Here is a 20,291-nt window from a genome sequence, read left to right as displayed (position 1 = left end):
CAGATGGGTGGAGTAAGTGATGAAGGCCAGTGAACAGGGGATCAAAAGGAGGAGTGAAGTGAGATAGCCAGGGGATAAAAGAGAATGAATGAAAAAACTGATGTGTTCACCAGAATAGTGATACCTCAGGAAGGAGGAGCATGGAGCTGAGAAAACAGTATTTTACATTTCTCCCATCATCTCTCATACCCCCCATCAGCCTTTTCATTTCCTCTCCACTCCTCCATATGTTCATCACCCAACCTCTCCACTCCTGCCTATCCCCTTCCACCCCTCCCTCCAGTTTTACATTCTACACCTCCTCTTCTTATCTGACATCTTTCTGTCTCATTTTCACCTCTGGCCTTTGTCATTCCAAAGACGTACAGTTATGTATGTTAATTGGCTTTGGCGTATGTGTAAATTGTCGCCAGTGTGTAGAATAGTGTTAATGTGCAGGGAGCACTGGTCAGTGCACACTCGCTGGGCCACAGGGCCTGTTTCTACGCTGTGTCTCTAAACTAAACCAAACTAAACCATCTCCACCCATCTGTAACTACCATTCACTTGCCAGGATTTTTCCCGACCCTACCTCTCTTTTCCAACTTTCTCCCCTCACTCCATTAGTCTGACGAAGGTCATAATTAATAGGAGCAGAATTAGGCCATTCGGCCCATCAAGTCTACTCTGCCATTCAATTATGGCTAATTCTCCTGCCTTCTCCCCATAATCCCTGACACCTGTACTAATCAAGAATCTATCTATCTCTGCCTTAAAAATATCCATTGACTTAGCCTCCACAGCTGTCTGCGGCAAAGAATTCCACAGATCCACAGAAGGGTCCTGACCCAAAACTTTGTCCGTCCATTAACTCCACAGATGCTGCCTGACCCGTTGTGTTCATCCAGCACTTTGCTTTTTGTTGAAAAGTCCAGCATCTGCAGTTTCTTTTGTCTTCATTATTCCCGACACACTTCACACCTCACATCCCTACCTTTGCTGCAAAGAAGACAATCCCAAGCTGTAGCCAATTCTCTTGAACCATTCTATAATATCTTGCTTTGCCAACAGTAAGGTTTCCTTACTTTAACAGAGGCATTGACATCAGTGCAGATAAGGGGCTAGATATCAAGTCGGCTCGGCAAGAAGCCAGCAGGTCATGTGATTGCCAAAGATGGGATGGCTATGGGTGTCATGGGTGGAAACAAGGGAAGAAACGCCAGTCTCTAAATGTTTATTCAATCTGAAGTCTAGATCACTGTCTTCAAAGGAGTGCAGGAGCAGTGGGTCCTGATGCACAGCTCGATTAAAGTGGGAGGGCAGGTTGAGAAAGTAGATAATGAAGAATAGACAAATACAGTTCTTTATCAATAGAGAGAGTATAAAAGCAAGTAAGTCATGCTGAATGTTCACAAAACACTGATCTAGACTCAGATGGAGTTTTGCCTTCAATTCAGGTTGAGTTTAGTTTAGTTTAGTTTGGAGATACAGCACAGATCCCCGCATATTAACACTATCCTACACACACTAGGGACAATTGTTACATTTACCAAGCCAATTTACCTACATACCTGCACATCTTTGGAGTGTGGGAGGAAGCCGAATATCTCGGAGAAAACCCACGCAGCTCACGGGGAGAACGTTCAAACTCCGTACAGACAGCGCCTGTAGTCGGTATCGAACCCAAGTCTCCGGCGCTGCCTTCGCTGTAAGGCAGCAACTAAACTGCTGTGCCACCGTGCCGCTGTTGTAGACCTACAGAGTCATATAGAACTACAGTATGCAGCATGGAAATAGGCTATTCAGTCCACTTTGGCAGCCCAACAGTTTTGGGGATGTGCAAAGATTGGGGGATGGGAGTGTGTGTGTGGGGGGGGGGGGGGGGGGGGGGTGTAGTCAGTCAGTCTACCCCATGACAGAAAGGGGAGGAGTTGTACAGTTTGATAGCCACAGGGAAAAAGGATCTCCTGTGGCATACTGTGCTGCATCTTGGTAGAACCCGTCTGTTACTGAAGGTACTGCTCAGCATGACCAGTGTGTCATGGAGGGGGTGAGCTGTATTGTCCAAGATGTTCTGCAGTTTGAGGAGCATCCTCCCCTCCAAGACCACCTCCCATGAATCCAACTCCATCCCCAGGACAGAGCCGACCTTCCTGATGAGCTTGTAATCTTGTTGGCATCCGCGGCCTTCACCATGCTGCCCCAGCACACGGCAGCAAAGAAGATGGCACTGGTTACCACTGATTGGTAGAACATCTGCCAATCCTGCCAATGCTACTAGTTAGATTTTGGTCCTATGTCCCTCTGAGGCAGAGAGGCAGATCTATGGATCAGACCTGCTGGGTACTGTACATATGGTGAAGATGAAGAGATAGGAACAGATATACAGTGTAATACTCATTGCACAGCTGAAGAAAATGACAATGATAATACATGAAAGGGTGTCATGCTGATTGAATGAGAAGCTATTAAAATGTATCTTCAATCCAGCACATTCCCTTCAGCAAGTTCCATACTCGGAGCGGAGTCTCGTGAAAATGATCTTAAGTCCTGGTTTTAAGCTTTGCTAGGAAGTTCAGCCTAACACTTTTTAAAGCCTCCTGAACAAATTGATAATTGACACCATGTGTAGGAAGGAACTGTAGATGCTGGTTTAAACCGAAGATAGACACAAAATGCTGGAGTAACTCAGCGGGACAGGCAGCATCTCTGTAGAGAAGGAATGGATAATGTTTCGGGTCAGTTAAATTTATGCAGGAGGACAGTCAGACTGGTCAGAGAAAAGGGTGGGAGAGGGATGGAGAGAGAAGGAGATCAATGGTTGCTTGAAGTTACGGAAGTAAATTTTCATACCACTGGTGTGTAAGCCTCCCAAGTGAAATATTAAGTGCTGTTCCTCCAATTTGTGCTGGGCCTCACCCTAACAGTGGAGGAGGCCGAGTACAGGAAGCGCAGTGTGGGAATGGAAGGCGGTGTGTACTTTTGGCTATTTCATACTAGCCAATTATAGTGTTTGTTAGTAGTGACTCCACCTATTATGTGCCTCATATTATCAAGAGCTTGCTTACGCTAGTTAGTTTTAGAGTAGCAGCTCAGAGATGTGATGTCTGCAGATCCTTGCTGTAAGTAGATTTAATAAACATGTATTGTATCTTGATATGTGTTCGAGTCGACTCATTACAGGGAGTTAAAGTGTTTAGCAACTGGGGAGGTGTGTCGAACCATTGCTTCTCTCCAGAGATATGGCCTGTCCCGTTGAGTTACTCCAGCATTTTGTGTCTATCTTTGATAATTGACTCCAACCGTTTGCAAATACAGTCATGTGAATAAAATCAGTGAAGCAGCGACACTCAAACGGAATTAATTTAGTTTAGTTTAGTTTAGAGATACAGCACGGAAGCAGTCCCTTCGACCCACAGAGTCCACGTCGACCAGCGATCCCCACACAATAACAATATCCTGCACACTCGAGGGGCAATTTTATATTTATACCAAGCCAATTAACCTGCAATCCTGTACGTCTTTGGAGTGTGGGAGGAAACTAAAGATCTCGGAAAAAACCCACAGGTCACGGGGAGAACGTACAAACTCCGTACTGACAGCACCCACAGCCAGGATTGAACCCGGGTCTCTGGCTCTGTACAGAGACTCTACCGGGACTCTACCGCTGCGCCACCAAAGTTGACCTTTCGGGTCAAGACTTTTCATCGAGAGTCTTCATGGTGCAGTTGGTAATGGCTTTGCCTCACAGTGCCAGAGATCTGGGTTTGATCCTGATCTCGGTGCAGTCTGTGTGAAGTTTTGCACATCCTCCCTGTGGTCATGTGGGTTTCTACCCAAGATGGAGTTAGTCTTAGGCCTCACCATGGTGAAGCATGCCATGGACACGCAGGTCAGCGTGGGAATAGGGAGAGGATTTTAAATGGCTGGCGACTGAGAAATCCTAAAGGCTGCAGCGGACAGGGCAGTAGTGTCCAGTAGAGGTGCCTGGACTTGGCATATTTATGCGCCTTCATTTAGAATTCACCTTCCACAATGTGTTCTGCGATGGACTAACTGCCCCTTATCCATACCTTGATTCAGTTCTAACGCTAACTTTGTAGCCACTTTGTTCTCAATTCAATTAATGCAATCTCTGAGATTCTAGACCAAGTCAAGAGCCAGGAACTCTCTGGTGTGTTTGAGGATTTGCCTGCAGTCAGCCAGCATCGCTGTGTATGGAAGATATTTTACAAACAGTCTTCTGCAACTGCTCCCTCTCTGCTGAGCACTTTCATCCGTTTCACTATTAGTGGTTCATGGTTCAACCTGATGCTTCTTTTTCAGCTATTTCTTCTCCTCCCCCGTTTCTCCCACCTGTAGGGACCATGTCAGCTTTTGCGTCCGAAGCATTATGTTGCTCTCCTAGGATTAACAATTTAGGATTAACAAACTCATCAGGAAGGCTGGCTCCATCCTGGAGGCCGAGTTGGATTTATAGGAGGTGGTCTTGGAGGGGAGAATGCTACTTAAACTAAGTTCATAAGTTCCTAAGTTCATTTATTGTCACATACACCAATTGGTGTAGTGAAATTCACTGGCCAGGTCAGTCATATAACTTTAAAAAAGCAACAGACTCAGAAAACACATTTTAACATAAACATCCATCACAGTGACTCCTACACATTCCTCACTGTAATGGAAGGCGAAAATAAAGTTCCAAGTCCTTCCCTTGTTGTTCTTCCTTGGTCGGGGGCCTTGAGCCCCCCGTTGATGGGACGGTCTTGACTCCTGAAGCCGGCGCCGTTCGGGCCCTCTGCGTCGAGGCGTTCAGCTCCTGCGTCGGGGTTTGTCAGCTCCCCCGCGATGGGCGATCGAACCTCGCGTCGGGGCTGGACGAACCTTCTGCGGCATTGGAGCTCTCGATTTACCTCGCCCGAGTCTGTGAGCCCTTGGTGCTAAGTCCGCAGGCCGCGGTGGGAACGATCCCAGGCAAGGGATCCGCTCCGATGTTAAGTCCGTGCCCAGCGGTTGGGCTCATGACAGTCCGAGGCAGCTTCCAGCTCCATCGATGGTAGGCCGCAGAACCCGGAGAATGTGATCCGAAAATTGATCACATCTCCAGGAAGGTAAAATCCTGAAAAAAAAGTTTCCCCTGACCCCCCCCCCCCCCCCCCCCCACCCCACCCTTCTCCCACATAAAACAAGCAGAATAACTTTAAACAAACACTAAAAATAACAAAAGGATGAAAAAAACTATCAGACTGCCGACAGGGCTGCCATCTCCGTCCTCCAGCGCCCCCTAAATATGCAGAGCATCCTGGACAATACAGCTCACCCCCTCCATGACACACCGGTCAACCTGAAGGAGCATCTTCAACAACAGACTGGTTCCACCAAGATGCAGTACAGAACGCCACAGGAGACCCTTCTTCCCTGTCGCTATCAAACTGTACATCTCCTCCCCCTTCTGTCATGGGGTAGACTGACTGACTCCCCTTGCGCCCTCCACTCCCCCCCCCCCCACCCCCCCCTCCACCCCCCCCCCTCCCCCCCCCCACCCAATCTTTGCACATCCCCAATCCTTTCCACTCGTCACATTATTTTTCATGTGTTTTATGTTTTATGACTGTTGTCAGATCAATTTCCCTTCTGGGATAAATAAAGTTCTATCGTATCGTATAGTTCCACGTCGACATTGTTGCAAACGCCTTCCTGGACCCTGTCCAGCTGATGGCTATCCCGGTCTCTCCCAAATATCATCCAATTACCGTATATCTTTGTGAATCTCACAACTTCACATGATCTCGCAGTTTAATTTGTTTGAGTTTGTTTAGTTTAGAGATACAGGCCCTTCGGGTCCGAGCCGACCAGTGATCCCTGCACACTAACACTATCCGACACACACTAGGGGCAATTTTTACATTTACCAAGCTAATTAACCTACGTCTTTGGAGTGTGGGAACAAACCGGGGATCTCAGAGAAAACCCACGCAGGTCACGGGAAGAACGTACAAACTCCGTACTGACAGCACCTGCAGTCAGGATCGAACCCGGGTCTCTGACACTGCAAGCGTTGTAAGGCAGCAACTCTACTGCTGCGCCACCATGCCACCCATTTTACTGCCTGAAGTTCTATTTCTTATCAATGATATTTATCTGGTCATCTTTTCTGTATTTTCTGAAATTATGTCTTCCACTCATTGAGATTCCAATTTCTTTCTCTTTCTCAGACTCAGTCCTATTCTCCACTTCTTATTCCCCTGCAGCCTTGCAACATAATCTTTCTCAAATGCCCTTCAATTCCCCTTTGATTCTTTTGCCACTTGCCAACACTAAGGGGTAAATAGCCAGATATCCTACCAGCGTATCCATCTATACCTCACGCTGCCTCGGCAAGGCCAGCAACATAATCAAGGACAAGTCGCACCCTGGCCACTCCCTCTTCTCCCCTCTCCCATCATGCAAAAGGTGTAAAAGTGTGAAAATGCACACCACCAGATTCAGGGACTGTTTCATCCCAGCTGTTATCAGGCAACTGAACCATCCTGCCGCAACTACAGAGAAGTCCTGAACTACTATCTACCTGGTTGGTGACCCTTGGACTATCTTCGATCGGACTTTGCTGGCTTTATCTTGAACTAAACATTATTTCCCTATCAGGAGCACAGAGAAACTTGGGACAGTCAATGGAAGTGTCTTGAGAGCAGTCAGTGTTATGGTCGAAGAGGTGTTGAAGGTATTATCGTGTCTGAAGGTTGACAAATCTCCAGGGCCTGGTCAGATATATCTGAGGACATTGTGGGAAACTCGAGGGGAAATTGCCGGAGCCCTGGTTGAAATTTATGAGTCGTCTTTAAATACAGGAGAGGTGCTGGAAGACTCGAAGGTGGCAAATGTTGTGCCTCTATTCAAGAAAAGGCTGCAGGTAAAATGCTGGGAACTATAAGACTATAAGAACTATGAGCTTAACATCTGTAGTTGGAAAGTTACTGGAGAATATTCTGAGGGATAGGTTATACAGGCATTTGGATGGGCAAGGGCTGATTAGGGATTATGGTTTTGTACGTGGGAGGCCGTGCCTCACAAATCTGATTGAGTTTTTTAAAGACGTGACCACAAAGGTCGATGTGGGCAGAGCTGTAGATTTTGTGTGCATCGAATTCAGCAAAGCATTAGACACGATTCTGCATGGTAGGCTGCTCTGGAAGGTTAGATCGCATGGGATCCAAGGTGAGATAGCTGAATGGATAGAAAATTGGCTTCATGGAAGGAAACCGAGGGTGATGGAGAAGGTTGCTTCGCAGATTGGAGGCCTGTGACTAGTGTTGTGCCTCAGGGTTCGGTGCTGGGCCCGTTACTGTTTGTCATCGATATTCAATGATTTGGATGAGAACATATACAGCAAGATTAGCAAGTTTGCAGATGATACAAAAGCGGATGGTTTTGCAAATAGCGAAGATGGTCATGAAAAATTGCAGCAGGATCTTGATTAATTGGCCAGGTGTGCTGAGGAATGGACGATGGAAATTGATGCAGAAAAATGTGAGGTGTTGCATTTTGTGAAGTCTAACGTGGGCCGGACCTACACGGTGAATGGTAGGGCTCTGGGGAGTGTTGTAGACCTGAGGGATCTAGGAGTGCAGGTGCATGGTTCCTTGAAGGAGGAGTCGCAGGTAGATTGATTGGTCTTGGCACATTGATCTGTATCAGTCAGAGTATTGAGTATAGAAGTTGGGAGGTCATCTTGCAGTTGTATTAGATTTTGGTGAGGCCACATTTACAGTGTTGTGTTCAGTTCTGGGCACCATGTTATAGGAAAGATGTTGTCAAGCTTGAAAAGGTTCAGAGAAGATTTGCAAGGATGTTGCCAGGGCTAGAGGGTGTGAACTATAGGGAGAGGTTGAGTAGGCTGGGACTCTATTCCTTGGAGCGCACGAGGATGAGGGGTGATCTTATAGATGTGTATAATTCATGAGAGGAATAGATTGGGTGGATGCACAGAGTCTCTTGCCCAGAGTAGGTGAATCGAGGACCTGAGGACATAGGTTTAAGGTGAAGAGCAAAAGATTTAATAGGAATCTGATGGGTAACGTTTTCACAGAAAGGCTGGTGAGTGGATGGAACAAGCTACCAGAGGAGGTAGTTGAGGAGCAGTTAGACAGGTACATGGATAGGGCAGGTTTGGAGGGATATGGGCCAAACATGGGCAGGTGGGACGAGTGTAGCTGGGACATGTGGGCAAGTTGGGCCGAAGGGTGGCCAGAACTGAACATAAAACGTCAACATCTTAGACAACTGCAACATGACCTCCCAACTTCTATACTCAATACTCTGACTGATACAGATCAATGTGCCAAGCACCTTTTTGACCACCCCATCTATCTGTGACTCCACCTTCAAGGAACCATGCACCTGGCCGGTGTGGGCAAATTGGGCCGGAGGGCCTGTTTCAATGCTTAATCACTTTATGACTCTATGACTCTGACTCTATGACATTATGTATCTATACATTGTAAACAGCGCGATTGTAATCATGTATTGTCTTTCCGCTGACTGGATAGCACGCAACAAAATCTTTTCACCGTACCTCGGTACACGTGACAATAAACAAAACTGAGAACTGAGAAACAAAAGGAGGCTGTTCAGCCCATCATGTCTGGACTGGCCCTCCAAGGAGCAATCCCATCAGTACTATTTCCCCACTTCTTATTCCCCACAGCCTTGCAACTTACTCTGTCTCATTTGCACTTCAATTCTCCTTTGATTCTTTTGACCCTAAACGACACTATGGGGTAAATAGACAGTTTTCCTACCAGCTTCTCTTTGGGATGTGGGAGGAAACTGGAACAAGCAGGGGAAACCCGAGGAGTTGTGGAGAGAAGCACAACCTCTAAACAGACAGCGCCTGAGGTCAGGATCAGACTTTGGCTCCTGTAGTGGTGAAGCCGCAGTACTAATTTCCATGCCACCATGCAGATGTATTTAACCTTTGACTCACTTTTTCCTGCAGCTAACCTATTATGTAAGCTGCATTCTGTAACCCATGTCTGCCAGTGACTGCCAATTTCCTTTGCATCAACACCTTGACCTTATTTGACATGGAACATTGTTCAACAGATTCTCTGAATCCCATCCTATCTGTGTTCCGACACTGGGTTTGACAGCACTGGGCCGATACTCGCTGGAGTTTAGAGGGATGAGGGGCCACTTCATTGAAACACACTGAATAGTGAAAGGCTTGGATAGAGTGGATGTGGAGAGGATGTTTCCACTAGTGGGAGAGTCTAGGACTAGTGGTAATAGCCTCAGAATTAAAGGACGTTCCTTTAGGAAGGAGATGAGATGCAATTTCTTTAATCAGAGGGTACAGAATCTGTGGAATTCTTTGCACTGAAGGCTGTGGAGGACGTCAATGGATATTTTTAAGGCAGAGATAGATAGTTTCTTGATTAGTACGGGTTATGGGGAGAAGGCAAGAGAATGGGGTTAGGAGGGAGAGATAGATTAAATGGCGGAGCAGACTTGATGGGCCGAATAGCCTAATTCTGCTCCTATCACTTATGGCCTTATGACGTTATGTTCCTACACAGATCATTCCACCCACACCATGGATTTTCAACATTGTTTGGAGACAAATTTATTTAATCTACATCATGTCTCATTATCCAACCTACAGGCCATTAGTTTTTCACCTAATTACATTACTGTCAACAACCCTGTCGTTAATTAACAAACGAACAGAGGTCTGTTAATAAATATCTAAAGGCTTGCCCTGCTCCAGGTTACTTGAGAAAACTGGTTTCATTGAACCAAATAATTGGTGGCAGGTGGCAATGAGCATATAATGCATCTAATGCATTCTCCAGGCTCTCATTTAAGGACATGATGGTACGGTACAATTCTTTGCCCTTGAGACTAAAGAGAACCAATAGCATTGATTTCATCTGTTTCAGTTTCAGCTAGCGTAAAGACCACACATGACTACAATTGATCCGTTTACAGTGTATAGATACATGATAAGGTAATAACGTTTAGTGCAAGGTAATGTCAGTACAATCCAATCATAGATAGTCTGAGGGTCCCAGATGAGGTAGATAGCAGTTAAGCACTGGTTTCTGGTTGTGGTAGGATGGTTCAGTTGCTTGATAACAGCTGGGAAGAAACTGTCTCTGAATCAGGAGGTGTGCATTTTCACACTTCAGGACTTTGTGCCTGATGGGAGAGGTGAGAAGAGTTAGTGGCCAGGGTGCGACTCATCCTTCATTATGCAGCTGGCCTTGCCGAGGCAGCGTGATGTATAAATGGCGTCAACGGAGGGGAGGTCGGGTTGTGTGATGGTCTAGGCTGCGTCCACAATTTGCTGCAATTTCTTGTGGTCTTAGATGGAGCTGTTCCCAAACCAATGGATGCATCCCGATAAAATGCTTTCTATGGTGCATCTGTCGAAGTTGGTGAGGGTTGTTGGGGACATGCCGAACTTCCTAAGCCTTCTTATGGAGTAGAAGCTGGTGTGTTACAATAGATTACATGGTGGACTTTGGAGAAAAACTGAGGAGCACATGTAAAGCAACTGAAAGTCAATCAGTAAAGGTTGAAGTTCAGGATGAAGGAAGTCTCCATCCTGGATCACTTGGTCATCAGTGATGCTCTGAAGACATATCTAGTCAAGGCCAAGACAGAGAGGGAGATGCTGAGGCTGAACTGTGTTGCAGTTGTTGAAATATGTGTCATACACAAAGGTTTGTGTGGTACACCATGGTCATAGGCTTTCAATTATGAAAGCAATCCTCATACATCAGTTTATTCTTGTTGTGTAGGAAGGAACTGCAGATGCTGGTTTAAACTGAAGATAAACACAAAAAGCTGGAGCAACTCAGCGGGACAGGCCGCATCTCTGGAGAGAAGGAATGCGTGACGTTTCGGGTCGAGACCCTTCTTTAGATCGAGAATCACAGAGAGTCGTGAGTCTGTGAAATTCTCTCTCAGAGGGCGATGGAGGCTGGTTCTCTGGATACTTTCAAGAGAGAGCTAGATAGGGCTCTTAAAGGGGATATGGGGAGAAGACTGGAACGGGGTACTGATTGGGGATGATCAGCCATGATCACATTGAATGGCAGTGCTGGCTCAAAGGGCTGAATGGCCTACTCCTGCGCCTATTGTCTATTGTCTATTGTCTATTGAGTCAGGGGGGAAAAGGAAACAAGTGTACTTTGTTACTTTGAGGCCAATTTCAGATTCAATTAGCCGACTTGCTTCGGATCCTATCGGCTCTAATCTATTGTACCAGCCATGCATCTAGGACATTGACAAAGGCATTTTCAAGACCATGTCCACTACATCAACTGCACTGCCCTCATCAATATATATATTTTTCATTTTCGAAAAAACTCACAGGATCTCTCACCAATTAAGCTGTGCTGACTATCCTTGATCAACTCAGGTTAATTAAGTCTGTCAGAAGTGTTTCCAATAACTTCCCTACTACTGATGACAGACTCACTGACTTGGCTTATCCCCACAGCTCTTCCTGAATTAGGATATCACATTTTTCAATCATCTGGCATCTCAACCAAGCACTGCAAAGGTAGAAAAGTCACAATCAGCGTTCTTGCAATCTCCTCCCTCGCCACCTCCAGCTGCCTGGGATACATCTCAGCAGGCCATGGTGATTTATCCACTTTTATGACTGCTGAGACATCTATATCTCTTTTATCGATAACGTGTCTTAGAATATCCTTATTCCCTTCTCGGAACTCTTCAACTATAACCCTGTCTTTCTCCTCAGTAAATAAAGATGAGAATATTCATCTAAGACCGTGATCGTATCATGAGTTCATGTTCAAACTGTAAGAGATGCAAGCAGAATTAGGTCATTTAGGCCATCAAGTCTACTCTGCCATTCAATCCTGGCTGATTTATCTTTCCCTCCTAATGGGTCTGTCCCACAGTACGAGCTAATTCAAGAGTTCACCCGAGTTTCCCCTGATTCGAAATCGGAGAATTACGGTAATAGCCGCTCGTAGGTACTCGGGGCTCTCGTGGACATTTTTCAACATGTTGAAAAATCTTCACAAGTCTTCACGAGCTTACCGCGTTTCCCGAGTACCTGCCGTTAGCGTTACGAGCCGCTAAGAGACGTCCCGAGCTCTGACGTACCCACTACGTACATTCTACGTGCTTACCACGAGTTAGATTTTTGTTTAAACTCGGGAGAGCTCTTGAATTACCTCATACAGTGGGACAGGCCCTTAACCCCATTCTCCTGCCTTCTCCCCATAACCTAACACCATTGCTATTCAAGAATGTATCTATCTCTGCCTTAAAAATATCCCTTGGTTCCATACACAGTTTGCCTGTTTGTCCCCTATGGGATCCCACTCTTTCCACTTTCTCTTATGGATTTAGAAAATGCTTTGGGATTTTCCTTAATTTTACCTGCCAGAGGTATTTTGTGGTCCCTATTTCCCCTTGAAATATCTTCAAGGATTTCCTTGAACTCTCTATAGTCCTGAAACACCTCCAATGCTTTTAGTAGTTTATACCTACAATTATGCTTCCAACATTTTCTATCTGAAACCCTTAATATTTCTTGACATCCAGGGTTCCTTGGACTTGCCTTCCCTACTATTCACCCTGACAGGGAAACATTGGTTATGAACTTTTGGTTATGAACCCTTGTGCAGCAGTAAAGCTGCTGTCTTACGGCGCCAGAGATCCGGGTTCAATCCTGACTTTGGGTGCTGTCTGTCCTGTACATTCTGCCTGTGACTGCGTGGGTTTTGTACAGGATCTCCAGTTTCCTCCGACACTCCAAAGACATACAGGTTTGTTGGTTAATTGGCCTCGGTAAAATATTAAATTGTCCCTTGTGTGTAGGATAGTGTTGGTGTATCACTGGTTGGCACAGACTCTGTGAGCTTAAGGGCTTGTTTTCGTGTTGTATCTCCAAAGTCTAAAGTCCTCTCACTATTTCACAGTTAAACGACATTACCTTGTCAGATGTAAATTTATTGGCAAGTACTGTAGCTGCTCTTAACCTATGCTTGCTGATATTAGCCTTCTCACAATTGCACACTCTAATTTATGCACCATCGTTACTATACCTTTCCACAGCCACTGAAATTCACAGTTATGGTGAATATCACTATCATGAATTTAGTCACTATCCCTAAATTTCGCACCTTCAGCCCCTTGCCCGACCTCATACTAAATATGGCTCCAATAATGCCCCTTTCCAGATATGACTCTTTGTGTACTGGTCTCCTGAACATATTTTAAAATATTGTATTTAAGAAGGAACTGCAGATGCTGGAAAATCGAAGGTAGACAAAAATGCTGGAGAAACTCAGCGGATGCAGCAGCATCTATAGAGCGAAGGAAATAGGCAACGTTTCGGCCCGAAACGTTGCCTATTTCCTTCGCTCCATAGATGCTGCTGCACCCGCTGAGTTTCTCCAGCATTTTTGTCTACTTTTAAAATATTGCACTCTGTTTCACATTGGGGAAGTTGAATTCCTCTACTCTGACAAACCTGTTGCTTTTAGACCTCTCTCTGATTTCCCTGCATTTCTGCACCTTCATCTTTGGCTGACCATTGGCAGGCCTGTAGTATAATCCAAACAAAGTGATCAGAACTTTGAGTTTAGTTTAGAGATACAGCACGGAAACAGGCACGTTGGTCCGCCGAATCCACAATTACCAGCGATCCCCTCACATTGACACTGTCCTACACACAATAGGGACAATTATTATACCAAGCCAATTAACCTACAAACCTGTACGTCATTGGAGTGTGGGAGGAAACCAAAGATCTCAGAGAAAACCCACGCGGTCACGGGGAGAACGTACAAACTCCGTACAGACAGCACCCGTAGTCGGGATCGAACCCGGGTCTCTGGCACTGTAATCTACCGCTGTGCCGCAATTACCTGTATTACCCATATAGTCTTATTTGAAAAGTCTTGTGGGGCATGCTCCCTCATTACTGCACTGATGGGCTCCTTGATCAATAATGCAGTGAATCCTCTCTTTCATTTTCTGTGTATCTATATTACTAAAACTAAGATCTTGACCACTTTCTGACTCTGTTTCGTGATTTCTGAAAGAACGCTGCCACTTACGGCCGTCATTTCTGGCCACCTCGCTCAGAGTCCCCCTCCGCTGAGCTGGAGCAGAGGATTTTTCCCATCAATGAAACATAAAAGAGTTAATAATGTTTAAAAAATGTTGACATTTTCTCTGCTGCCGCTGGTGGGAGAGGGGTGGGTCTATAAAACCCGGAAGTGTTGTGCCTCAGTCAGTCTCTGCAAGATGAGGTGAAGTGCGAGGGTCACGTCTCTCAGCCTGAGCTGTGAATAACACTGAACAATGTCTACTAAACTGTGAGTGTGGTTTTACTGACCTTGAGTGCCCTTAATGTGGTTTGAAAATGAAAATATGGCTGGTTTGAAGTAAAAAGCACTGCAAATGGTTGTTTGGGGGGATTGGGTTGAAGTCAAGGGCACTGCAAATGGTTGTTTGGGGCTTTTGGGTAGAAGTAAAAGGCACTGCAAATGGTTGTTTGGGGCTTTTGGGTAGAAGTAAAAAGCACTGCAAATGGTTGTTGGTCTAAAATTGACAACTTCCTGTTTGCATTGTAAATTGATTTTAGATAAAACGCTACCACTTACGGCTGTTATTTTTGGCCATCTTACTAGGCCCCCCTCCGCTCATCAAGTGCAGACGATTCTTCCCATCAATTAAAAATAAAAGTGTTATTAGTGTTTAAAAAATGTTGAGAATCTCTCTCCTGTCAATCACGCCATGAAGGCCACCTTTTCTGGTGGGAGGGGGGGGGATTATAAAACCCGGTAGTGTGGGTGTGGCTCAGTCTCTGCATGATGGGAGAGGTCACAACTCTGTCTGAGCTGCGAATCAACTGAACACACTGAATGTCTACTGAACCGTGAGTGTGGTGTTTTGTGTGATTTTATGGTGGTTTTATGGTGGTAACACCCTGCTTGAAATGGTATGAAACTGCATTTGAATGTGGTGGCCTTGCACCCTGCTTGAAGTGGTTGGAAACTGTACTTGAATTTGGTGGACTTGCAACCTGCTTGAGGTGGTATGAAACTGCACTTGGATTTGGTGGCCTTGCACCCTGCTCGAAGTGGTAAGAAACTGCACTTGAATTTGTAGGAAAATGGATTAGAATTTGGTGGCCTTGCACCCTGCTTGAAATGGAATTTCAAGAAATGGCCGTGAGTCAACTGCCAGCCCACCAGCCGTGAGTGAGTTGCCAGCACATCAGGTTTGAGGGACTGAGCTGCCACTCCAAGAATCCATTTGGCCCACAATGTCCATACTAGCCCTCTGGAGACCAGTCCCTTCAGCCCACAACACCCATACCAGCGCTCTAGAAATCCCCCCCCCCCTACTGGCCACCAATATTGGAATTGGTGGAGAGGTGGAATATTGCATCGGGGACCAGCCTCCCATGACTAAAAGTTCTATTTTCTTGAATTGAGCTGCCAGTCCTGCTCTCCTTTCAGCCTTATCTTGGGGCAGCATGGTGGCTCAAGCAGTAAAGGTACTACCTCACGGCGGCAGAGACCCAGGTTCTATACTGACCGTGGGTGCTGTCCGTGCAAAGTTTGCACGTTCTCCCTGTGACTGTGTGTTTTTTCTCCGGGTGCTCTGGTTTCCTCCCACATCCCAAAGACGTGTGGATTTGTAGGTTAATTGGCTGGGTCCCCATTGTCCATTGTTCTCCCCCCCTCCCTCACGGTGGTCTCCGCAAGCCGGGTCCTCCTTTGTTCCTTCCCTCGGTAGCGGCGTCCTCATCCCCTCTGGTCCTAGATGTTCCCACATCCACTCTATCTATGCCTTTCATTATTCTGTAAGTTTCAATGAGGTCCCCCTTCAACCTTCTAAACTCCCGCGAGTACAGGCCCTGTGCTATCAAAATCTCATCATATGCTAACCCACTCATTTCTAGAATCATTCTTGTAAACCTCCTCTGGACCATCTCCAGAGCCAGCCCAATTTTGCTCACAGAAATCCAAATGCCGCCTGACCAGCGCCTTATAGAGCCTCAGCATTACATCGCTGTTAAGCCCCATTATGTTTTCCTATGACCAGACACAGTCTCAGCTTCATACTCGATCTCGCAACACACCAAGTTGTGTACCTGGGGTTGGGGTACCATTTGCCGTGGTCACTCTCCCTAACTTGGCTTTCAGTTTCCAATGATAGCCACTGGAACACAACTTGAATGATCTACTAAAGGCCGTTCCCTGTCAACCACCTCAGGGTCGTGTTTTCCTTCGGTCCCATAGAATAAATCTACATTTTTATCTGTGAACTGTGCAGCTGAAATGATCGCTTGCATTGGACAAATCTTCATGATCCTACCCTCACTTGCATCTGCTGTACCACTGCATTCCCAAGTTAATCTGATCAGTGTGATCCCCTGCAATGTAATCAATACAATATCATACGATAGAACTTTATCTCTGCCACCAGTGTTAAAACTAAAAATACAAGAAACATGAAATTAAAGTGATGAGTGGAAAGGATTGGGGATGTGCAAAGATTGGGGGGGGGGGGGGGGGGGTGGGAGGCGAGTCAGTCAACCCCACGACAGAGGGCGGAGGAGTTATACAGTTTGATAGCCACAGGGAAGAAGGATCTCCTGTGGCGTTCTGTGCTGCATCTTGGTGGAACCAGTCTGTTCCTGAAAGTACTCCTCAGGTTGACCAGTGTGTCATGGAGGGGGTGAGCTGTATTATCCAAATGCTCCTGAGTTTGAGGAGCATCCTCCCCTCCAAGACCACCTCCCATGAATCCAACTCCGCCCCCAGGATGCAGCCAGCCTTCCTGATGCCTTTGATTCTTTGTATTGATCACATTCAGTGAGCTTCTTTCAGCCAGTTCCAGGAAAGAGTTCATGGACTCCCCCAGACGGCCTTCTACCCTCTCTAGACCTCTTCATTTCTAACTGTCGGCATGACATCAATTGTCTCAACTTTTCCTCTCTCCTCACCTACTCTAGACTCACCCCCTCTGAACGTACAGCCCTCCGCTCACTCTGCAGCAACCCCGACATACAAATTTTTTTTTTAAATAAGCTGTCTGTGTAAGTGTCTCCACCTGAAACATTACCCATTCCTTCTCTCCAGAGATGCTGCCTGTCCCGCTGAGTTACTCCAGCATTTTGTGAATATCTTTGGTGTAAACCAGCATCTGTGGTTCCTTCATACCCAATACAATACAATATGGTTTTATTCGTCACTTTGCACATAAAGTGCAAGTGAAATGAATTTGCCAGCAGCGGTACAATGATAAAGAACACACAATACACAATAAACCTTTAACACAAACATCCACCACAGCATTCATCACTGTGGTGGAAGGCACAAAAATTGGCCAGTCCTCCTCTATTTTCCCCCGTGGTCGGGACCTCAACTCTCCGCAGCCATCGCTGCGGGCGTCCAGATGGTAAAAGGACAAGGTAAAAGTCAAGGTAAGTCCAGAATCGGCTCTTCCCCACCGGAGACCGCGGCTTCAGGCTGGTGTCGACCGCAGGTCGGCGGTCGAAGATTTAAAGTTCGCGCCACAGCCAGAAGCACCGCAGACAAAGGTTTCATGGTGTTTATTTGAAGGATTTTGCTTCTGCAACAAGATGTGCAGAGAGGGAAAAAAAGCAATTTCTTTATTCTTCATAATTTCACATCGATGCAATACTTTATCAAATTAAAAATGATCACTTGCTGAAAGATTATCAGCTGGTCCTTCATCCCTATGTGTTCATGGTTGATCATTCATGCACTAGCTTTGTTTAATGGCAGTTCTCATCCTGTCTCCCCTCGCTGTGCACTAAAACCTCGTCAGTCCTAATCCCTTGTCTTTTAAGTATTCATTGTCAGCCGGCTCCGAGGGAAATGACTGCACATCAAACACAAAGAACAATTGTTTTTTTAATATCCGCCACCCCGACTGAAGCCATTTTGGACTTGTTCCATCGTCACAGGCCAAACAGTTTGAATGAGGTAAATGAAAGAGAGAATAGAAAAATCCCTCCATGGATTAGGCTGAGTTTGAACAGAAACAACCTTCCTATTTCTCTGCCCAAATGAACATCAGTCAGGTAATTCATAAAACTGCAAGTGGTTATTGGATTGTAGGAGTCATTCGAGACCCAGGAGCACAAGGACAACACAAAGGCAAAGAGCATTGCAACTGAGAACCTGCGTCTTATGACTTATAGAACGCCATTGTGCAAAAGTTTCAAAAAGCAAACAACTTCGGGCAATCTGAGATGATAATACAAACTGATGGAGACTCTCAGCGGGGCCAGGCAGCATCTGTGAAGAGGGAAACAGAGCATCTCCACAAATGGATGAATGGATGATGTGGACATCCACCAAAGAGCTTTGTATCTCACAGTTTCGATACTTGATATTGGTTTAGTGTCGTCATGTCTAGGAGATACTGTGAAAAAAATTAGTTTTGTGTGTCATCTAGATAATTGATACCATGCTGCTGCCAATCGCTGTCGTGGACTACCGCTGCCGTGGCCTGTAGCTGCCGTGGCCTATCGCTGGCGTTCCCAACGACTTCAGGCGGGGACTGGTGGGGAACATTGTGCAGCTTGGGACGGGGACGGCTTCTGACGGGGGCAGGCAGGTGGGTGGGGGGGGTGTGTCCTGCAACTGGAGACGGGAGGGCTTCTGGATGGCTAGTACGTGCTGTGGGCCTAAGGGACTGCATTCCAGAGGGCTTGTCACCACCTTGCTCGGCATTCTCGTGTTGCTTCTTGCAAGCAAGGACCAAGGCAAATTCCTTGTATGTATACATACTTGGCTGATAAAATGTATTCAATTCAATTTATTCAATCATGCTTGGCACAGGCATTGTTGGCCAAAGGCCCTGTACTACACAGTACTGTTCGATGTTGATATGTCCATAAGTGATAGGAGCAGATTTAGGCCATACAGCCCATCATGTCTACTCCCCCATTCAATCATGTCTGATCTATCTCTCCCTCTCAACCCCATTCTTCTGCCTTTTTTGCCATACTCCCTGACACCCATCCTAATCAAGCATTTATCTTTCTCTACCTTTAAAAATATCAATTGATGGCCTCCACAGCCTTCTGCTCCTTCTGTTCTTGTTCAGATTTCCAGTATCCACTGTAGTTAGCTTTTCCATTTTTTATTCTGATTTTCAAGTGAGCACATGAAAAGCTCGGTTTGAATGTTTCCGCATTGCTCAGGGAAATATGGTGACCCTCTGTCACCCTTTGTTGTATTTTATTCAAAATGTAAGTATAATAAGAGTAATGAATGATTTGAAATTGAATTTAAATTGATGGAAGGCAACATCCAGCCTGTGATTCATCCACCCTGATGCTCTTTCATTAATTACCTTTTATAATAGATTAATGGGATCATTTATCCTTGGAGAATTTGTTTGGCTTGGATAAAAAGAATGGATATTCTGACCCCAAATCACACATTGGACCTGTTACACCAGAAATCCTTCTAGTTGCATTTAATTACAAAGATAAATAGATTTCATGGCACCTTACAGCAATTCATACACAATGGGCAACCCAGAGATAGACACAAAAGGCTGGAGTAACTCAATGGGTCGGGCAGCATCACTGGAATAAGGAATAGGTGATGTTGCGGGTCGAGGCACTTCTTCAGACTCGGGTCACAACCTGAACGAAACCTCACCTATTCCTTTTCTCCGGAGATGCAGTCTTTTGTAAATAGTTGAAAATAGTTTGAAAATAATTCAATGGTTGAAAAAAATATGTATTTTCCCTCCAATTTTGTGAACTCCTTTGAAAACCATGGGCGCGGTGCTAGCAAATGCAATGTCTTTGCTGGTCCATCACCTCCCCACCACCAAAGGGATGCACAGGAGGCACTGCCTCAAAAAGGCAGCCAACACCATCAAACACTCTCATGCTCATTTCACTCCTACCATCGTGAAGAAGGTACAGGAGCCTGAGAACCATGACAAGCAAGAATAGCTTGTTCAAGTATAGCTTCTTCCCAGAAACCATCAGGCTGTTAAACACCGCACAACATTACTTTAGCTTCGGAAGGATATGCAGATGCTGAAAGACACAAAATGCTGGAGTAAGTCAGCGGGACAGGCAGCATCTCTGGAGAAAAGGAATGGGTGACGTTTCGGGTCGAGACCCTTCTTCAGACTGAGAGTCACGGAAATGACAATCAAGAGATTTGGACGATGATGTAGATTTAGTTTAGTTTAATTTTGTTTAGTTTTAGTTTAGTTTCATTTTAGAGACACAGCATAGAAACAGGCCCTTCGGC

At 45.7% G+C, this 20,291-nt stretch overlaps 1 long non-coding RNA gene across 1 annotated transcript; it reads right to left on the bottom strand.

The window, feature by feature from the left end:
- Window positions 1-8,604: 8,604 nt before the first annotated feature.
- LOC116986112 lies at window positions 8,605-19,907 on the bottom strand. Its single transcript, XR_004415421.1, has 3 exons — window positions 19,847-19,907; window positions 13,682-13,687; window positions 8,605-8,617 (listed from the first exon to the last, which is right to left on the bottom strand). It is a non-coding gene; the product is annotated as an uncharacterized LOC116986112 (long non-coding RNA).
- Between the last annotated feature and the right edge of the window lie 384 nt (window positions 19,908-20,291).

Source organism: Amblyraja radiata, chromosome 23 (genome assembly GCF_010909765.2).
Source record: "Amblyraja radiata isolate CabotCenter1 chromosome 23, sAmbRad1.1.pri, whole genome shotgun sequence".
Classification (NCBI taxonomy): Eukaryota; Metazoa; Chordata; class Chondrichthyes; order Rajiformes; family Rajidae; genus Amblyraja; species Amblyraja radiata.
Note: the sequence above shows the minus strand (reverse complement) of the source record. Positions and strands in the feature narration are given on the sequence as shown.